This window comes from Seriola aureovittata, chromosome 20, assembly GCF_021018895.1.
Source record: "Seriola aureovittata isolate HTS-2021-v1 ecotype China chromosome 20, ASM2101889v1, whole genome shotgun sequence".
Taxonomy (NCBI): Eukaryota; Metazoa; Chordata; class Actinopteri; order Carangiformes; family Carangidae; genus Seriola; species Seriola aureovittata.
In genome coordinates, this window is record NC_079383.1 from 1,136,089 (window position 1) to 1,153,973 (window position 17,885).

At 43.0% G+C, this 17,885-nt stretch overlaps 1 long non-coding RNA gene and 8 other non-coding genes across 9 annotated transcripts in view; 1 reads left to right on the forward strand and 8 right to left on the reverse strand.

Moving 5' to 3' along the window:
* Positions 1–4,928, forward strand: part of LOC130160882 (uncharacterized) — a 52,521-nt gene extending 47,593 nt beyond the window's left edge. Inside the window, exon 3 of the long non-coding RNA XR_008826069.1 lies at positions 4,826–4,928. This is a non-coding gene — a long non-coding RNA (uncharacterized LOC130160882). The remainder of the gene's footprint in view (positions 1–4,825) is intronic.
* Positions 1,319–1,400, reverse strand: trnas-aga (transfer RNA serine (anticodon AGA)). The gene has a single exon. It is a non-coding gene; the product is annotated as a tRNA-Ser (tRNA).
* On the reverse strand, positions 1,510–1,581 carry trnag-ucc (transfer RNA glycine (anticodon UCC)). Its single transcript has one exon. It is a non-coding gene; the product is annotated as a tRNA-Gly (tRNA).
* trnas-aga (transfer RNA serine (anticodon AGA)) lies at positions 3,075–3,156 on the reverse strand. The gene has a single exon. It is a non-coding gene; the product is annotated as a tRNA-Ser (tRNA).
* On the reverse strand, positions 3,266–3,337 carry trnag-ucc (transfer RNA glycine (anticodon UCC)). The gene has a single exon. It is a non-coding gene; the product is annotated as a tRNA-Gly (tRNA).
* On the reverse strand, positions 3,864–3,935 carry trnaa-ugc (transfer RNA alanine (anticodon UGC)). The gene has a single exon. It is a non-coding gene; the product is annotated as a tRNA-Ala (tRNA).
* Positions 4,929–5,649: 721 nt separating the features above from the next.
* Positions 5,650–5,731, reverse strand: trnas-aga (transfer RNA serine (anticodon AGA)). The gene has a single exon. It is a non-coding gene; the product is annotated as a tRNA-Ser (tRNA).
* An 87-nt stretch (positions 5,732–5,818) lies between these two features.
* Positions 5,819–5,890, reverse strand: trnag-ucc (transfer RNA glycine (anticodon UCC)). Its single transcript has one exon. It is a non-coding gene; the product is annotated as a tRNA-Gly (tRNA).
* Positions 5,891–6,146: 256 nt separating this feature from the next.
* trnaa-ugc (transfer RNA alanine (anticodon UGC)) lies at positions 6,147–6,218 on the reverse strand. Its single transcript has one exon. It is a non-coding gene; the product is annotated as a tRNA-Ala (tRNA).
* Between the last annotated feature and the right edge of the window lie 11,667 nt (positions 6,219–17,885).

Genomic DNA, 17,885 nt, shown 5'->3' on the forward strand with positions numbered 1-17,885 from the left:
AGTTTATTTCTCCTAGTGTTAGAATGTCTTTTGGTAAGTATATCCCAAGGTATTTCAAATTGCACTGGTCCCATTTAAGTTGAAATTTCTCTCTGAGGTGTTTTGCGGCTGTATGATTGAAGGTCAAAATTTGCGTTTTTTGTATATTCAACTTGTAACCGGAGTAACTACCGAATGTTTCTAAAAGGTTCATTAATTCAAAAAACGAGTTAAGGAGGTCACTTAAATAAATCAGCACGTCATCGGCATACAAAGCCAGTTTGTGGTCTTCATCATTAATATGGATACCTTTGATGTTTTCGGACTGCCTTATCCGTTGTGCGAGGAAAGTCATGGTCGACATAAAAGCGGGCATTGTCGCAAAGCACTTCTTTCTTACGCCATGCTCTCCGAAGTACCTCTTCTTTTTTTCGTAGCTCCTAAATTTCACCACGATAGATCGAGGCTTCTGCGGGCCATTGGGCTTCGGTCCCAGTGCCCGGTGTGCCTGCTCAATCCAGAGCTCTCCTTCTCCTTATCCAAAAAGCTCATCACGTTGCTGCCCTTTTTATCCTCCAGTATCCCGTAGATCCTCAAGTTATCCCTCCGCGCGCGGCCCTCCTGGTCTATTAGCCTAGCTTCGAGGTCAGCCTGGCGCTGGGTCAGCCGCTTTATTAGCGTGGATGTTGCTTGCAGCACGGTCTCAGTCTCATCAATCCTTCCCCTCTACTTCGTCCAGTCTGGCGTTTGTTCTTTTTAATTCCTGTGTGATGCCGGAGAGTTGTGTTTTGTTGTCCTTTCTGAACTCACGGAGTTCGTTGAGGATACAACACAGGCTAACCTCGGGGCCGTCTTCATCAAGTGCACGTGGGCTCTGAGAATTACTTCGGCTGCTTTCACTCACTTCATGATACGTTTCTGCCATATTTGTTGCGGTCCTACTTCTGGTGCTAACCCCCAACTCCATTGTTGATCAAATTATTCACTAGGTTTGACAATATCAAATTATTAGGAGATTATTTCACAAAACCATCAGGGAGCTCGAAAGTTAGGCTGTCATCCTCTTGGAGGCGGAACCGGAAACTCTTTTTGTACTGTTTCAAAGAAGAATCATATGAATGTATAATGACAATCCACTGCCTTGTCCGGACGCTCCCAGTGGGCGCACTTTCCATGTGTAAAGTTTGCGTGTTTACAAATTTTTGTAAAGGGAAGGGAAGTCCAGGAATGGGTGTGAGGACCCACTGGACATGTCAGACTTTGAATCCCCCCAAACATGCAAAGCATGCGCTCTACCATTGTAGACCCCCAACTACAACAGCGCATGAAAATGACCTTCCGTTGTTGGCAGGATTCGAACCTACGCGGGGCGACCCCAATGGATTTCTAGTCCATCGCCTTAACCACTCGGCCACAACAACTGGACACGGTTTGGTTTCTTGTGACCACCTGCATTAGGCAACAGTTACACATCTCGATCATATGAAGATGTCTGAAAGGAAATCCAAGAGTTTGGAACTAAAGAGCCGCTGCGATGGCCGGGAATCGAACCCGGGTCAACTGCTTGGAAGGCAGCTATGCTCGCCACTATACCACCATCGCTTGGAAGACAGGTAATTTTCATGGAATTTTTCTGGTGAATCAGCACTTTACAGCTACATGTGCTCTTAATATTTGTCAGCACAGGGGTTCAGTGGGGCTGCAGCAGTTAAAATTGCACTTTTTCTCAAAGTGCTTGTGGGTGCGCACCGACTGAGACATTATAGCAATCTTATTGGTTCATTACAAGTCACGCTGTGCAACGTGGATCAGTGGCGATTGCTCTAAGACTGCAAGGGAAGCTCAGCTTCCCCTAAAATGTCAACAAAATAAGTGGTCAAATATGTACTGTTGTGTGTACATTTCATTGACTAAATATGCGCTAGAACACGTTCATCTTTGTTCAGAATCAGCTACTTATCACAGGTAACCGACACGACTTCTTCTCATTCATCCCCGCAGCGCCACAGAGCTTTACACAGTGTAGACGCCGAGCGTCTCCTGACGTCACTGGGGAAGCAGAGAGTGGGTTGTTCCACTGCAGCCAAACTAGACGGTCATTGGATAAATGATGGGCTTTGTCCCGCCCATCGGACGCTCTACGTCTCTGGGGGTCTATAGGACAGTGGGCTGGCCCGGACGCTTGGCTTCTGCATGATGATTGGATGATCTGTCTGAGGCTGAGTCCCTTTTTGATTGACAGCGAAATGAGCGAATCAGCGATCTTGAAGTATAAGCATCCACCGGATCAGTTTTCAAGTTTTTCATTCCGTTGTTCGGAGTTGATCTGGAGACGTTACTGATCCTCAGCGACTTTGTCTTTGTTAAAAACGACTAGCGTTGTGTTAGGCGACTCTCTTGTGTCACTCTGCGAATTTACATTTAAATAAATGGACACATTTTATGATGTAGGCCGAAAAATGAGCTTCCCCTCCTTATAAGACCAGCAGCCGCCACTGACGTGGATGTAACAAATTTGAGTATGATTTCAAGTTGTGTGTACGTAGACTGCACAATGATAACACCTACTGAATAGTATGATTTGTCTTTGTGTGTCATCGTGGGAAAGTGTGGCCCTGGAAACACCCACTGTAGCCGGAACTACAACAGAGGATGTTTTTCCCAATATTCCGATTTACCCTCCGATCCTGTTGGTAACAGTAATGGACCACAACTTTTTTCGCTAACTGCTTTTAAAGTCAACGAATGGAGGAAGAGAACAAGAGAAAGGGAAAACAAGAAACTAAAATGTGCAACGGCTTAATGAGAATATGAGAACGGAGCCAGTTCGATGCCATTTGGCTTTTTTTGTACTGTTTCAAAGAAGAATCATGTAAATGTATAATGACAATCCACTGCCTTGACCAGACGCGCCCAGTGGGTGCACTTTCCATGTGTAAAGTTTGTGTGGTTACACATTTTTGTGTGCACGCGGAAGTCCAGGAACGGGTGTGTAGACCCACTGGACATGTCGGACTTTGAACCCCCCAAACGTGCAAAACATGCGCTCTACCATTGTAGACCCCCAACTAAAACAGCGCATGAAAATGACCTTCCGTTGTTGGCAGGATTCGAACCTGCGCAGGGAGACCTCAATGGATTTCTAGTCTATTGCCTTAACCACTTGGCCACAACAACTGCACTTGTTTTGGGTTTTTGTGACCACCTGCATTAGGCAACAGTTACACATCTTGATCATATGAAGATGTCTGAAAGGAAATCCAAGAGTTTGGAACTAAAGAGCCGCTGCGATGGCCAGGAATTGAACCCGGGTCAACTGCTTGGAAGGCAGCTATGCTCACCACTATACCACCATCGCTTGGAAGACAGGGAATTTTCATGGAATTTTTCTGGTGAGTCAGCACTTTACATCATTGGAGGAATTTGACATTGAAATTGTGAAGTAGCAGTTGAACTGTGCCATGGTGCATCAAAGCTACAGAGTGACTGAGTTAAACAGTGTTGAGTGTCACTTTTGTGTATATCAGGGCGGCTCCGGAAAACCTGAGTTCCATAAACTGTCAGTGTGAGGTTGATGATTTTTATTATTCATTTAACTGCCACATGTTTGATACGTGAATGTCGTTTGTCAATACAAAGTCATGTGGAGTGTGGAAGAACTAAGATTACCATATTACCATTCATCCAAGAAACAGGGAGATACCATTTTTCATTCACACCTCATAGAGCTAGTTAAGCTCTCTTGCTTTTGTGAAACAGCTTGTTAAGTCTAGGAGAGACTGTGTGTAACATGTTGTCCAAGTCTTAGTTAGTGGACAATTGTTTTCCTTCCATTCCGTTGTCAGCAGACTCCAACAGCCTTCTTATCTTTCAACGAAAAATGTTGGAGATGCCGGGGATTGAACCCGGGGCCTCATACATGCAAAGCATGCGCTCTACCACTGAGCTACATCCCCTGTTTGTACTTGAGACATGTTCTCATAACACTTTACAGGTGTGTAGCTGAGATCAACATGAAGACAGATGTTGAAGATGTGTGAGAGTCGACTGATGAACTGATGAAATAATGTAGTTCATGGTAGAGTGCTGGAAGTTTACAAGCTCCTCATGTTAAGTTAGTGTTCTACACCTGGTATATTGACCTGCCATACCTGGAGTTTATTCAACACAGACAGGAGGAAGCAACATAATGTAACGTTAAATGTCCCAGTGACCGAAGCCGGTTTACTGCCTGTTCGTTTACGTTTCTTTGAAAACCTGACGCTCACTGCTATGCTGTAGATTGTAAGTGAAACGTTTATATTTGATTCCTAACAACTCATTGTTTCATGAAGTAACCTGCCTCTGACGTCATTGAACTGGGTTGTTAGCATCACCTTTACTTTGGCATATAAAGCAGGTGGTGATGTGTTTGACACCTTAGCTGCAACAGGTTTTACAGACAGGTTAGCCTTGGTCTTGCATAACTTCCTGCTCATTCTTGGTGTTAGCGTACTTAGCGTGGCCTCCTTTTCTCCCTCTTCAATCTTTTGATAAATGAGGCACTTAAAGTTGCTGCACCACTGCTCCAACTGTTTTTGTTTTGTGCAGGTTGCGCAAAAAATAATGGACCGGCATAATGTCCCTGAGTGAGAACAGCCACCCCCCTCAGTGGAGCTGAGCCTTTACGATGACATTACCATGACATTTTAAGGCACAGTTAATAGTGACACCGTTTGCATCCCTACTGTAGAGCGGCTAATCTCAATGTCACATTGAATGCATTATTCTGCTGTGGGTCAGGTTTGAAAAGTCCAGGTAGATCTAATGGATAAACATGCATATTGTATTCTGCTTTATGATCCAGACGTGACGACTTCCACATCACACGGACCAAAGCAGACAGCGTAGGCCAATCCCAGTGCCCCCCCTAAGGCCTGAGACCTGAACCTTCACAGACTTAATTGACATCACCTGGTGAGTGATTGAGTGTGAAAAGCTGCATGGACTCAAATGGTGTAAAGAGGAATGGGATAGCACTAATATCACGTTACCATGACGATGCCAAAACAGGTTGTGTATTTGTGAGATTGGGACTTTACCTTCTTTATTCCCTCCCTTCGCTCCCTGTTTGTAAACAAAATAATAATGTTGCATCAGATGTGATGAAAGCAGATTTTGAATTAACATCATGTCATCACAGGACAGATAACTCCACAGTTCAGACTCTGAATCACAGTGAACTCTGTTTATACTGACATATACTGTCTGTTTGCTTATAATGTTAACGTTAGGGATCGTTCCTTCCATACTTGTTTAAACAGTTCTTCTATCTCATTATTTTTTACATTTTAGGACTGTTGTTTAATGGTTTTTAAGCTTTTGGGTAACCACGGTAACCCCGTGCTTAATGTCACAACTCCATAAACTTTGGGTAATTCCTTCAGGCAAAGTCTGAACAAAAGTGGACTTATGGAAAGTGTGAATAAATGGCTCAAAGTTTCTGCTGGAGGATCCTCAATGGTTCAATAGGGGACAGAACTAAGACTGACTGGGAACACGCCTCAAAGTCTTTGATAATGGACCTTGTGGTTGGGTCCATGAATGGGTGTGAAGACCCCCTGAACCTGCAAAGCATCCACTCTACCATTGTAAACACTGAACTACAAACAGCACAAGAAAACTAGCACCCGTTGTTGGCAGGATTCGAACCTGCGCGGGGAGACCCCAATGGATTTCTAGTCCATCGCCTTAACCACTCGGCCACAACAACTGTACACAGGATCTGTTTGTGTGTCCACCTGCAGTAGTCATAGAGTAACACATTTCTGAAAGGAAATCCAGGAGTTAGACAGAAAACTGCGATGGCCGGGAATCGAACCTGGGTCAACTGCTTGGAAGGCAGCTATGCTCACCGCTATACCACCATCGCATGGAAGAAGGGGAAGTTTGTTGGTTAGTCAGTAGTTAATGTTGGTGAAGGAATTCGATTGAGAGAGAAGTATTAGTATTAGTATTAGTAGGCAAGCTGTAAGACGATGAATCTTCATTAGTTAAAACCAACAGAGTGATTGGGTTAGACACTGTTGGGTGTTTTATGATAATTATTTTATATCAGTGAGCCTCAAGCCCTGCTCCGCAAGCCTTCAATAGATTTCTCAGCTTCATTATGTTCGACATAAAGATGTTGGAGATGCCGGGGATTGAACCCGGGGCCTCATACATGCAAAGCATGCGCTCTACCACTGAGCTACATCCCCTATCTGATGAAGTTTTCTCTGAAGAAGTCATTCGTGCTTTTTTATGTTGGTGGGATTTAAAATGTATGACCTTTGCCTGGGATGTATTTTCGCATTTATGTATCGCTGCTGCTGCTTCAGTGAGGGACCTGATTTGTCATCAATCTGCACATGAAGCACAGTCCATCCACACATGACAAAACTGCCCCAAAATATCCCGTAAAATTATAATAAGTTTTCAGTATTGGAAGAAAGAGAGTGAAATCCACTTTGGGACAAATCTCATCATTCATGTCATTCATGTGTGTGTGTGTGTGTGTGTGTGTGTGTGTGTGTTGTGTGTGTGTGTGTGTCTGTCTGTGTGTGTCCTATGAAACAATGTGTGTGTCCTATACAGCCTCAGTAGGGTTCTGTGGATTCCCCCAGGTGTGAATATGTCAGCTAAGTCGGCTGCAGGCTCCATCAGTTGTTCACTCAACCTTCGTGAACAAATAGAGACGAGGTTCAAAAACCTTGATGGGGAGATCAACAAAACAGAATATGACAGAGCCTCTATTAGACCCTGAGTTGTCGTCAGGACACTGCAGGCAGGTGTTCGTCTACCTCCTGCATTTCATCAAGTGTAGCAACAGCTGTCTCACTGACATGGGAGGGGTGAACTTGACATTTAATTTTCTACACAGCTAACCACAACTAACCACAATTACTCATTCTGCTACATTATTTAGGTAAGAGATGAACCAATCCAGAGCTACAGCACTGATGTCAACCTTTTCAGACGTCTGATTGAGACACTGTGGTCCACTGTGTCAAAGGCAGCGCTGAGGCCAAGGAGAGTGGTAGTATAGACGAATATTGGCCTGCATCAGGCAAGCAATAAGTCGCCAGTGACCTTGACCAAATGCTAATGTCAGTATGCTAATGTGGTTACAATTATAATACTAGCATGTTGATGTTTAGCAGGTATGATATTCAACATGCTGATTAGAACCAAACAAGTCCAACAGGTCAGAACTCAAACCACTGGATTGACAGAAACTTTGAACTGATGATGAGAATTTAGGTGATTACAAATCAATCCTGAGGGTGACATCAATGTCTGAACCAAATATAATGGCAATCAATTCAATCAAGACATTTCAATTGAAAACTAAAATGCTAAAATGTCAACCTAATGCAGACTCTAAGTGAAAAGTCTGGAGGTTAAAGTCAGTAAGATTCATCCTCTGGAAACCTTGACTGTCTGAATGTACGAGTTTTCTTCTCTTTTCATCCAGTAATATTCAAGATATTTCGGCCTGAACTGACCAACGGACAAACATGTCATGTCCGGTGTGTGTTCTCTGGTTTATTAAACATCCAGCATGGAGTGAGAAATACTTAGTGTTCAGTTATTTTTACATAATTTGCTCATATACGGAGTTTGTGCATTTGAATATGAATAGGAGTCAGCACAGTCTCATTCGTGTTTTAATTTTAATATCTTTTAATGTAACACTGTTCATTTTTAGATTGTTGGACTCAGATACCTGTCTACTCTGAAAATGGAACATTAGAACATGACACACCACTCGTGATGCTGTAACTACACACCAACATTATGGCTGGGTGTAATCAAAAATCACATTAGCACAATATCATGTGCAAAAAATAATTGCGATATTTTTTTTTGTGCTGGTAGTGATCACCACAAGGGCGCTGGGTAAAGTCGACCCCGTGTGAAGGCAGCTTAAACACTGATCAGTCATGAGGGAGGTGGGGACGGAGGTCCAGGTGGTTGGGAAAATGCAAACACGAAGTGGATGTGGAGACAGAAAAGTCTGGGGCCATCGAGTGGGAGACAGAGAATGGCAGGTCCACAGAGAAAACACGGCATGGAAGGAATTAGAAGGAGCCAAGGTGGACTGAGGAAGCAGATCGCAAAACCACAACTTGTTTTTCTTTATTATTTTATTATAGATTATTATTAATAGATTATCATTGGATTAAACAAACAAGATATAACATGTGGCTCATTGAGCTTTAGAGATGCTGGTTGGTGGATGTTGTTACTGTTGGATGGAGCCAGACTGAAGTTTCACTCGATGTCCAGTCTTTATTTTAAGCTAAGCTAACCATCTCCTGCCACTAGCTTCATATTTAACAGACAGTTCATGAGCGTTGTAACTCTCAACAAGAAAGTCAGTGAGTGTGTGATCACAGACGTTTGGATTTAGTGATGATACATGTCAGCTCACATTTACAGCAAAACAAGCCCAGTGATGTCACAAAGGGAAACTCACAGAGGAAGTGTAAGACAGTTTGAAATGAATCCATGTCTCCATTTGTCTTGTAGTAAACCGCAAGTTTCCTAAATAATAATCATGTTAAAGCTGGCATGGACGTCAGTTTCTGGCAGTAACTCCCACCCAAACACTGATATGAATAGTATTTCCCACATGCCATGAACAATATAACTCACTCACACAAGTGTGAACAGATCAAAGCTGATCCATTGATACAGTATCTCAGATACAGTGCACAGACTGCCTGCCAAAGCACAAATGAGGTGCCATGTTTCCAGATAAAGGCCCGAACTCACACTGAACTCACACTGTGGCCATGCTGTGCCTTATCACAGGCATGCAAATGAGTACTAATTAGGTCTAATTATGGCTCCCTGTCTTCAGAGTTGTATGGAAATGTATAAGAATGACTGTTTTTCTGTCAGTTTTCTCAACACGGCTGTTTAAAGAGACTCGGCATTTTAATTGTTGTTGACAGGAACATTTATCTTACAGGAAACTGCTCACGTCTTCATTCTGACATTTAATGTCTGAGTGAGACCTCATCTCCACTAATACAGGTCATTATTAAATGTGGCATACCTTAGCTTCCTCGTTAGCTTAGCTTCAGACCCTTTGTCACTGTAGTTTTATAAAAACAATCTAAATGACTGACTCTCTGTGTTTTGGATGTTTGTGTGCATGTTGTTTTGTTTGGTGACGTTTTATATTAAAAGGTTTTTCTTCAGCGGGGAGAAAGAGAATCCACTTTAACGCTGTCCATTATTTTGGGGGGTGGAGCTTCTGAAGGAATACTGGAAGGAGGGGTTTCTCCAGCACTGCTTACCTTACCTCCACCTTTAATCCTTACACCAAACTGCACGTGTTGCTGGACTGGTGGTGACGCGTACAGCACACAAGTTAATAAAATATCAGCCAGGTGAATGTAAGGGCAGTGGTGAAGAGGGAAGTTACTTGGTGTTGCTGCGCTAACGTTAAGCTAATAGTGAACTAATAAAACTTTCTGTGTGTAGACTGCAGCTTCATTTGATGCAAACTTCGACACAAAATTTGCCTCACATGCAGGCTGTCGATAGATGCTAGCTACGTCCAGGCGGCTGTGTACGGAGAATCCTCTAGTTAGTTAGTCTGAAAATGAAATGAAGCGTTGTAATGTGACACTCAGTGATCTTAATCTACCAGGGTGGGCTGCCAAATAAGAGCCCATGTGTAAGAAACGCTGTGTTGGCGTCTTTGCGTTCCTGCAGAGCTCACTGAAACCTGGTGACCTCTCTGTGTGCAGCGTCAGTCATCTGTTTGTTTGTTTGTTTGTTTAGAAAATCTAAAGTGCTTTAACTTCCCCTTTAGTGTTGAGTCTTAAACTCATTGTGAGCTCAGCTTCTTGCAGTGAGACAGTGTGAAGAGAGAGAGAGTCTCTTTCATTGAGGTGGTATCAGGTGTTTTGGTAAAGTATGAGCGCTCCTGTATTTTTCATGGTGTTCTACAGAGAAATAATGAAGTAGAAAGCTCTAATGTCTTGGTTAGAGGGCCTCCTTGGCTCAGATCCATTTAACAAGACCTCTCGTAGCTGCAGGGTTTACTCCTACCAGATCACCACATTCATCATCCTGTACGTAGGTGTAATTATTATATTTAGGGAGCAAAGCCACTGGGACAAAGCTGTGCAGACAGGTAGCAGAGGTCAAATAAAGAATTACTCAGACACAGACCTGAGGAATCTGTTTGTGGAGGTGCCTTTCATACGAGACACTGCTACAGCTGCTGCTTACAGGGAGCTGATCCAGGTGCAGTGGAGAACTCGGGATGTTTTGTAGATGATTTTGAATTAATTCAGTGTTACTTGGTTTGTACACTGTGCAACAAACACTGGTGTTGTTGGGGATCGTCTTCCAGATGTTCACCATGGTTACACTTAGGGCTGCATGATATGCAAAAAAATCATTTTGCGATTACGACATGAGTCACGATTTCAGTTGGAATGATCGTTTGTGCATTTTCACTGAAACAAATAAAGAAATTGATGAAGTGTTTTTTATTCCTCTGCGCCGGCGACAGTCAGAGCCAGAGACACGTCTGTTCGTCTTATTCTCCTGGACACGATGTCTCAGAAACGCCGTGAAGGAACTTCTTCAAATTTGGCACAAACATTCACTTGGACTCATGAACTGTTTAGATTTTGGGCATCAAAGGTCAAAGGTCAAGGTCACAGTGACCTCACAAAACACTTTGTAGCCATCGCTCATTCTATTCAAACAAAAAATTTCAGACAAATGGTTGAGTGGAACTAGTTTTAGTGGCGGAGGGATACAACCAAGAGGAGGTGATTCCAGTTGTAGGTCTCATACTAAACAATCATGTTCCTTTGCATCTGGAGAATATGATTTGTTGGCCGGGACGTCTCTGTAGCACCACAACGCTGATGGTGCTAACAGTGCTAATGCTAACAATGCTCAACAACGTTGTGACACATTTTAACTTTATCAAAAAAACTGCGCCTCGGTGACTCACCTGGTAGAGCGCGTACCATTAGGACTCTTCCTCACCGCAGCGGCCCGAGTTCGACCTGTGGCCCTTTGCTGCATGTCATCCTCTCTCTCTCACCCCAAACCTTCCTGTCTCTCTCTCACCGCTACTCTAATAAAGGCATAGAAAAGCATAGAGAAAAAAAAAATGCAGCTCCTGTGATTTGAATATTGCATTGACCATATTGCCATTTAGATTATATTTGGATTGATTGCGCAGCTTTAGTTACACTTGTGTTGAATTGAATTGATCGTCAGGACTTGCTGGAATCATGGTCAGGTCTTGTGTCACATGTGGACTGAGATCAGGCCTCAGTCTAAGATTCTCCTTCCAATATTACAAAATGTATGTGTTGCAACACGTATCAGAAACCTAGATTCCAACGTCTCATCAGTCTGGTAATAATCCTGTCATTGATCTTTGATCAGCTCCTGATGGACAGATATCTTTTTTATCTATATTATGTATTTGACACTTTATTTACCAGCAGACAGGAAAGACTGTTTCCTCCCTCCAGTTTACTGGATTATATTTTGAAATGAATTCTGACATGGTGCACAGCCACTCTTCAGTAATAGGAACAGTACCGTCACCACGTGGAGGCTGTTCAGACCCAACGAAAAACTGCTGATTACAGTCCAGATTATAATTATTTAGACAAGTAGAAAGTCTCTGCTGTAATTTCAGTACACTTACATCAGTATTAAAAAAGCAGAATCTTATTTTCTTCCTGTGAAATAAATCACCTGACTGGGTTTGATATATGAAATAAATCAATATTGTTCTTGCTACATACTTTAATTCAGTTTAGATGAATCAGATACATTAACCTTATTTACGTCATTCAGACTTTACATAAGGACACGTGCACAGCAGAACAAAATTACATCGCATCTGGCTCACATTATTAAAAATACAATATTTATAATAAATTAATTTATAAATATAATTTACAGACAAACATGTAACTTTTCATGTAAAAGTTAAATAAAATATTTTTTTTACATTTATTATATAAAGAAATCTAAAGCTCACATGACTGCAGCAGACCCTGAAGGTCAGTCGAGTTTATGTTCAAACTAACAAACTGAACCAGAATTAATCTAAATCAAGTCGGGCTTGAAATGTCAACACTGTGTTTCTGCTGTTTTCTGAGTGGTTGCTGCTGCAGTAATATTCCACAGATCATACCACAGTCATATCAGCAAACTTGTTAAAGGACCAGTGTGTAGGGTTCAGGGGGAATTATGATTATTATGATTACATTACATATACATATAACATTCATAATTATCTTTATGCCTCCACACTGGCGACAGACGCAGCCGGATGGTTTCAGGTTGTGCGTTCCATCCTCGTGAACATGACATCACAGCAACATCTTGAGGGAACTTCTTCAGATTTGCCTCAAACATTCACTCGGACTCAAAGATGAACCGATTAGATTTTTGAGGTCAAAGGTCAAAGTTCATGTGACGGTGACCTCATGTTCTTCTGGATGTGATATACCAAGAACACCCAGGGGGAATTTCATTACATGCTAAAACACTTCTGGCCATCATTCAGCGCTGTAACTCAGGAAGGAGAGACTGTGGTCATATTTCCTGTAACTTGGCTGGTGGTTGGAGGAAACAGCCACGAGGCGGGAAATCTAATTTGATTAGTGTAAAATCACCTGAAGCCAAGAGTCGTTGTGGTTCTGTCATATCTACACAGGGAGCAGGTCCTCCTCCACACAGCCCATTAGAACCACAGTTATTATCATTTCTATTATTGTATTTTTCCAATCTGCAGGAGCAACAGCAGTTAGTGGGTCTGTGACTTCGCTGCGATGACGTGGACAGATGAATGGATATTATGAATGGTAATTACTGATCATCAACAATAGGGGGAAAAAATCACAAACAAAGAACAAACTAATTTTACAAAATCTGGACAGTTTTGTTGACAGCAGGTTTTTCCCTAATTAACCCTGACAGTTAGTATTGTTATTCTCACCTTGAATATCGTGACCATACACAGTGAAGGTGATGAAGACTAATACCGGATGTCAGGGTTAATTAGGGGAAAACTTGCTGTCAACAAAAACTGTGAATGTTGTAACATTTGTTTTTGGGTTAAATTACAATAATAAAAACATTAAAAGTGTGTTTTTTATGGCAGCCATTCCAGCGCAAATATTTCTAATGTGTGTTGTATCCTCTAATGCAAGCAGACATTTTATTTTTATGTTTTTATTATATTGGCTTAAGCTTGACAAAACCAAATGACAAAATTTCATCAGGTCCAGAGTTTGTTTTTCTGCTCTTTCTGAAGATAAGCTCGTGACTGTATCACAGAGGCAATTGATTTTTTCTCTTGGCTGTCTGCTGTTAATGAGCATCAGCAACATAATGCCTGTGATATCTTCCATTTACTAGAGCAGCGAGAGTGCTACTTTGTCAGACTGGAGACATGAAAGAGCTGTGGTTTTCAGATCAGCCTGCGAGCCTGTTCCTTCTTCCCTGCCACCTTCTCATACTCTCCTAATGGAAGCAGGACAAAGAGCTGGGTGTGCCATTTCCTTGTAAATTAGCAGCCTTTGGATGTGTCTCATTCAAACACAAAAAGCATGGGGTGCTACGAACTAAGGCTGCTAAGGCTCATATGGCTTCTGTGTGTGTGTGTGTGTGTGTGTGTGTGTGTGTGTGTGTGTGTGTGTGCATGTGTGTGTGTGTGTGTGCGTGTGTGCGTGTGTGTGTGTGTGTATGCATGTGTATGCGTGTGCGTGTGTGTGCATGTGTGTGCATGTGTATGCGTGTGCATGTGTATGTGTGTGCATGTGTGTGCATGTGTATGCATGTGCATGTGTGTGTGTGTGTGTGTGTGTGCGTGTGTGTGCATGTGTGTGTGTGTGCATGTGTGTGTGTGTGTGTGTGTGTGAGAGAAGCATGAGCAGATTTGCCTGCTTCATACCTCCAGTGTGGGAATGAGAGGTGAACAACATGGAACATGTCTGTCACATTCAGCTCTACGATCCAATTCCCTCACAAGCCTCCGGCTCTGAGACGAACCTGCAGCTTAAAGCAGCTTCATACATCACAGTTAAACATGTATGACACCTGTCTGTAATTAGTGTAAATAGATAGAAGTGGCATTTTCTCATTGGTACTGTTACCTCCTCTTGGCTTCCTCCACCTCTCCTCTGGTGCCAGGAGCAGTTCACCTGATCACCAAAGTGACGTGACTGGTTCACAGTGTAAAATACCATGTGCAGTTTCAGTGATGACCTGTAACAGATCTGGGTGATGTGACTCCGAATCAGTATCACGATTATTTTAAACCTTTACCTTGATTACAGTAAATGAATGATCACTGTAGTGATTATCGTCTCTCTCATGCACTCTTCATATTCAACATTGTGATTGAGTCCAGGCGGTTAAACTAATAAGTGCTGTTTCCTTTGGTCTCTATCCATGTTGTATTCACCGCTGTCTGGCAGTCGTGACAGCCAATCAGGAGGCGAGGCAGGTGTTTTAACCCAGGGAAGTTTACAGGCTACTGTAATGTTGGATTTCTTTTCATTGAACATTCACTTATTTTTGACAGAAAACAGCTGCTGCGATTGTTAAGAATTCATTCATTCATTCTGATTCCACCTCGACATAGAAACTATAGAGGAAGGTGTCAGTTTTATGTGATGATGTTGGTATGATGTCAATGTGACATCATGAGGTCTTTTCTCTGTTTTTGATGGGAGACGTGTCACGAGTGAAAAATAGGCGAGATGCTGAATCTCTAGATCACATCACGCAACTGCGACGCGTCTCACGCGCATGTCACGCGGCCGGTGTGTCGCTCTAAGACGTTAACATGGACGCCGAAATGAAAACCACACACGTCACGCATCCACTGTGTTCCTGACCCGTGTCATTGTTCCAAAGGTCTCAGTTTCTCTCCGTCCAGACGACAACACATCCTCAGGTTTTTAAAGTAAAACTGGTCCAGCAGAGTTTCTGGAAGTCTCAGTTTTAGAGGCTTGAAGACTTTGTGGACGGCAGGTGTAAACGTAGCAGGAATTATGAGTTTGAAGACTAAAGCATATCAGTGTGGACGAAGCCTAAGGCTCAGTGTTGGCGCCCACATCAGCAGCTTCACTTTGAGTGAACGTGGACTAACCTCAGTAGGACGGGGAGGAACTTGAGGTATAATTTACTTAAGGTGACAGTCCATGAATGCAGCATTGAGGAAAGTATTAACTAAATTAATAATATGAGAAAGATGAAGTCAGTGAGATTAGATTAAAATTTTAGCCCAGACGTAACCTGTAATATGAATCCTCAAATAAAAGCTGCAATTTAAATAATGGCCAACATCAAGAAATGAATAAAGATCTGTTAGAAAACTCTGAGTGGTACGTTCAGTCTCTGCCCTGCCTCCAGTCTCCCTGCCTGCAGCAGGTCTCTGGTCCTGCAGCAGGTCTCTGGTCCTGATCCTGCAGCAGGTCTCTGGTCCTGATCCTGCAGCAGGTCTCTGGTCCTGGTCCTGCAGCAGGTCTCTGGTCCTGGTCCTGCAGCAGGTCTCTGGTCCTGCAGCAGGTCTCTGGTCCTGGTCCTGCTGCAGGTCTCTGGTCCTGCAGCAGGTCTCTGGTCCTGTAGCAGATCTCTGGTCCTGTAGCAGGTCTCTGGTCCTGCAGCAGGTCTCTGGTCCTGGTCCTGCAGCAGGTCTCTGGTCCTGATCCTGCAGCAGGTCTCTGGTCCTGTAGCAGATCTCTGGTCCTGCAGCAGATCTCTGGTCCTGATCCTGCAGCAGGTCTCTGGTCCTGATCCTGCAGCAGGTCTCTGGTCCTGTAGCAGATCTCTGGTCCTGCAGCAGATCTCTGGTCCTGATCCTGCAGCAGGTCTCTGGTCCTGTAGCAGGTCTCTGGTCCTGCAGCAGATCTCTGGTCCTGCAGCAGATCTCTGGTCCTGATCCTGTAGCAGGTCTCTGGTCCTGTAGCAGGTCTCTGGTCCTGTAGCAGGTCTCTGGTCCTGTAGCAGGTCTCTGATCCTGCAGCAGGTCTCTGGTCCTGTAGCAGATCTCTAGTCCTGCAGTAGGTCTCTGGTCCTGATCCTGCAGCAGGTCTCTGGTCCTGCAGCACCTTCTGGGACTGCAGCTGGTGACGGTGGTTCTGGTTCTGCTCAGGTGGAGAACTGGTTCATGTGGAGCTTCACCAAACTTTTAACATGAAAGATCTAAAGATAGAAAGCTGCAGAGACTTTCTATGGTTTCACCACAATGAACAGAACGTTTCATGTTACACACATTATGGACAAAATATGAATTAATGTCTCTTTATCCCAGTTTTAGTTCCATAAACATGATCTTTAAGGGATAGTTCGGGTTATTTGACGTGTGTAGATAGTCATGAATAACCGGTACATTACCCACAGTAAACAAAACCGCACTTTCCTTTGGCACTACATTTTTCAATGGCTGAACTGTATTCCTACGCACAAGTGCACCTACAGAGTGCACTGTATTCCACTGCATTACACTGCATTACACTGTATTACACTGTATTACACTGTATTACAGAGTATTCCACTGTATTACACTGTATTACACTGTATTACACTGTATTACACTGCATTACACTGTATTACAGAGTATTCCACTGTATTCCACTGTATTACAGAGTATTCCACTGCATTCCACTGTATTCCACTGCATTCCACTGTATTCCACTGCATTACACTGTATTACACTGTATTACAGAGTATTACACTGTATTACAGAGTATTCCACTGTATTACAGAGTATTCCACTGTATTACACTGCATTACACTGTATTACACTGTATTACACTGTATTACAGAGTATTCCACTGTTTTCCACTGTATTACAGAGTATTCCACTGTATTACACTGTATTACACTGCATTACACTGTATTACACTGTATTACACTGTATTCCACTGTATTACACTGTATTACAGAGTATTACAGAGTATTACACTGTATTACAGAGTATTCCACTGTATTACACTGCATTACACTGTATTACACTGCATTACACTGTATTACACTGTATTACACTGTATTACAGAGTATTCCACTGTATTACACTGTATTACACTGTATTACAGAGTATTCCACTGCTCTCTGATTTACTCAACTGACCTGACGCTGTGGCATAATATAGTGCGCTTGTGCGTAGGAATACAGTAGTTCAGCGGTTGAAAAATATAGTGCCAAAGGAAAGTGCTCTCCTCACATGAAGATGAAGATCTGAAAATCTTCTACTTGAAGCTTCATTTAAACAGATGTTGGATTGTTTCCCTGGGAGCTTTTAAAAGTGTTTAAAACGGGGACGCACTGAACAGATCACATCACACAACCCCGCTTCAAATAATCTGAACTGTCCCTTTAATCACAGAGGAGGCAGATCAGACACGACCCTGACAAACAGCATTATGTTTTAACTTACCTGTGATCTGTAAATAATATAAGGGAAGGCTCGACTCACACTTCGCCAGGTCACTAGTTTCAATTCTCTCCATCGCCCCTCTGATATCAACCTCCAGGAGGTGAGAGGACCCGGTTTGTCCACAGACACAATTTCAGCATTTTACGGTCGGGTTTCTGCGGCCGGGTGACGACTGCTGAGCATGTTTAACACAGTGAGAGTGCCACCTCTCAATTACAGTGAAAGGGGGAAATGACAGGAAGACACTGTGCTAATCATTTCTGCAGATTACTCTTCAATATCTGCTGACAGATTAACTGAAAGAGGCACAAATAGTCCCAATTCTGGCTGTCTGCACTGCAAAATGTGTGGTCATTACCTCTGAGGCAAGAGAGTGGAGAGATACATGATTCTGTGTGTGTGTGTGTGTGTGTGTGTGTGTGTGTGTGTGTTG